This window comes from Otolemur garnettii, unplaced genomic scaffold (assembly GCF_000181295.1).
Source record: "Otolemur garnettii isolate 467f Iridium unplaced genomic scaffold, OtoGar3 scaffold00006, whole genome shotgun sequence".
Classification (NCBI taxonomy): Eukaryota; Metazoa; Chordata; class Mammalia; order Primates; family Galagidae; genus Otolemur; species Otolemur garnettii.
In genome coordinates, this window is record NW_003852401.1 from 8,474,570 (window position 1) to 8,478,436 (window position 3,867).

Consider the following 3,867-nt stretch of genomic DNA (forward strand, 5'->3'; position numbering starts at 1 on the left):
GCCACCTTGGGTGTACATGGCTGACGCCTTAGCCACTTGAGCCACAGGCGCTGAGCCTTCTCCTTCACTTTTGAAGGATAATTTCACTAGATACAGAATTATAGGTTGGGTGGCACCTGTGGCTCAGTGGGTAGGGTGCCACCCCCATATACCAAGGGTGGCGGGTTTGAACCTGGCCCAAACCAAACTGCAACAAAAAATAGCCAGGTGTTGTGGCAGGCTGTAGCAACCTATAGTCCCAGCTACTCAGGAGGCTGAGGCAAGAGAATCACCTAAGCTCAGGAGTTGCACGTTGCTGTGAGCTGCGTGATGCCATGGCACTCTACCAAGGGCGATAAAGTGAGACTCTGTCTCTAATAATAATAATAATAATAATATAATAATAATTAAAAAAACAAAAAATAATAATAGGTTGGTAGGCTTTTTCTTTCAATACTTTAAATATTTTAGCACATTCTTTTCTTGCTTTCATGGTTTCTGGAAAGAAGTTTGATGAGATTCTTAATTCGTCTACAAGTGATGCTACTGTTGAGTTTTAATGGTTCTTTATATATTCTAGATACTAGCCCTTTGTCAGATATATGCTTTACAAATATATTCTCCAACTCTATAGCTTGTCTTTACAGTCTAATGACAGGGTCTTAAAGTTGTTAATTTAAATGAAGTTCAATTTATCAATTTTATAACTCATGCTTTTGGTATCAAAACTAGGAACTTGCCTACCCCTAGATCTAAAAGTTTTTCTTCCATGGTTTTTCTGAAAGTTTTATATCTTTACATTTCAGTTCAGGATCCTTTTTTCTTTTCTCTTCTTTCTTTTTTTTTTTTCTTGCAGACAGAGTTTCACTAAGTTGCCCTAGGCTAGAGTACTGTGGTGTCATAGCTCACAGCAACCTCAGACTCTTGGGCTCTAGTGATCCTCTTGCCTCCCTCCTGAGTAGCTGGGACTACAGGTACCTACCACAACACTTGGCTAGTTTTTCTATTTTTAGTAGAGACAGAGTCTCACTCTTGCTCAGGCTAGTCTCCAACTCCTAAACTCAAGCAATACATATATCTTGGCCTTCCAGAATGCTAAGATTACAGGTGTGAGCCACCACACCAGGCCAGGATCCTTTTTGGTTTACTTTTTATGTAAAGTGTGGCCAAAACCTAAAGTCCAGGTTCAATTTTTTACCTATGGATGTTCCATTGCTCTAGCAGCATTTGTGGAAAGATTATCTTTCCTCCATTAAATTACTTTACAACTTTGTCAAAAATCGGGTGGTCATATTTATGTGGATATATTTCTGGGTTCCCTATTTTATCCACTGACCTATGAATCTGTTCCTCTACCAGTACAGCTTGTTTATATGCTATAATAAGTCTTAAAACCAGGTTGACTGATTTCTCACACTTTATTCCTTTTAAAATTGTAGTTATTTGATTTCTTTCTTTTTCCATATAGTTTCTAGAATAATCTTGACTATGTATCTATTAAAAAATTTTCCTGATAGGCAGCACCTGTGACTCAGTGAGTAGGACACCGGCCCCATATACTGAGGGTGGCAAGTTCAAACTCGGCCCCCTGCCAAACTGCAACAAAAATATAGCCAGTCATTGTGGGGAGCACCTGTAGTCCCAGCCACTCAGGAGGCTGAGGCAAGAGAATTGCCCAAGTCCAAGAGCTGGAGGTTGCTGTGAGCTGTGATGTCATTGCACTCTACCCAGCGCGACAAAGTGAGACTCGGTCTCTAAAAAAAAATTTCCTGAGATTTTGACAGGAATTGCTTAAACCTGTATGTTCATTTGAGAAGAACTGACATCTTTAGTATACTGAGATTTCTAATCCACAAATATGGTATGTCCCTCTATTAATTTAGATCTTCTTTGGTTTTTTTCGTTAACATTGTTGGTTTTTCAGCACTTAATATTTACACATATTTTGTTAGATTTAATTTCTTCCCTTGAGTGATTATAAATGGTATGCCTTTTTTTTTTTCTTTTTGCAGTTTTTGGCCGGGGCCAAACCTGCCACCTCCAGTATATGGGGCTGGTGCCCTACTCCTTTGAGCCACAGGCACTGCCCTGATATTGCCTTTTTAATTACAATGTTTACATCTTCATTGCTAATATACAGAAATATGATTGAATTTTGTATTTTGTCTTGTATTTGGTGACTTTCCTGTACTCACTTATTACATCTAGGAGTTTGTAGAGCCCTCAGAATTTTCTTAGTAGGTAATTATGAGTGGTGACAAAAGACCTTACCTTTTCCTGAGCTTAAGTGGAAAGCATTCAATCTTGTATTATTAAGCATATTAACTACAAGTTTTTTGGGTTTTTTTGTTTTTGTTTTTGTTTTGAGACAGAGCCTCAAGCTGTCCCCCTGGGTAGAGTGCCATGGCATCACAGCTCACAGCAACCTCCAACTCCTGGGCTCAAGCGACTCTCCTGCCTCCGCCTCCCAAGTAGCTGGGACCACAGGCGCCCGCCACAACGCCCGGCTGTTTTTTGGTTGCAGCCGTCATTGTTGTTTGGCGGGTCCGGGCTGGGGATTCGAACCCACCACCTTAGGTGTACGTGGCTGGTGCCTTAGCCGGTTGAGCTATAGGCACCGAGCCAACTACAAGCTTTTTGTAGATGACCTTTGTCAAGTTGAGAACGTTTAAACTTTTTTCATAAAATTAAATGGGTCTGTGTAACAGAAAGTTTCCTTCTATTCCTATTTTCCTAAAAGTTTTTTAAAACATGAATGGGCATTGAATTCTGTGAAATGCTTTTTCTCTCCATTGTGTGAAGCATATTCAAAAATCAATTTACCATCTTAACAAATTAGAGAATAATAATCATATTTTGTAGCTCTGATGTTTGTTGCACACATATGTAATATTGCTATGGTTCTTTTCTCTTAAGTGGGCTGAGGTAATCTGCAAAAATGTTTTGCTATTCAGATGATCCAGAAAACCCCACAAAATCAAGCAAATAAATAATATTCATGTTCACTTTAAGAACACCTGTGAAGGCGTGGCACCTGTGGCTCAAGTGGCTAAGGCCCCAGTCACATACACCTGAGTTGGCAGGTTCGAATCCACCCTGGGCCCACCAAACAATAATGATGGCTACAACCAAAAGATAGTCGGGTGTTGTGGCAGGTGCCTGTAGTTCCAGGGAGGTGGAGTAAAGAGAATCGCTTGAGCCCAGGAGTTAGAGGTTGCTCTGAGCTGTGATGCCACGGCACCCTACCCAGGGCGACAGCTTGAGGCTGTCTCAAAAAAAAAGAACACCTATGAAATTGCCCAGACCATCAAGAGTATGCATATAGGAAAAGCCACCAAGTGTCTGAAAGATGCCTCTTTATCGAAACAAGGTGTACCATTTCGATGTTGTAATTGTGAGTTAGTGGGTGTCCCCAGGCCAAATAGTGGAGCTGGGCAGAGTCAGTGGCCCAAAAAGAGTGTTGAACTTTTGCTGCATGTGCTTAAATAAGCAGAGAGTAATGCTGAATTTAAGGTTTAGATGTAGATTCTCTGGCCATTGAACATATCCAGGTGAACAAGGCTCCCAAGATGTACCATGGTACTTACAGTGTTAATGGTTGGATCAACCTATACATGAGCTCCCCCTACCACAACAAAATGATCCTTATTGGAAAAGAACAAATTGTTCCTTAAGCAGAAGATGAGGTCACACAGAAGAAAAAGATACCCTAGGCAAAACAGAAAGTTATGTCATGGGAATAAATTGTTAAAAACAGCCAGGCATGGTGGCTCACGCCTGTAAGCTCAGCACTTTGGGAGGCCAAGGCAGGAGGACTGCTTGAGACCAAAACGTTAATACCAACCTGGGCAATGTAGAGGGACCCCCATTTCTTTTTTTTTTTTTTTT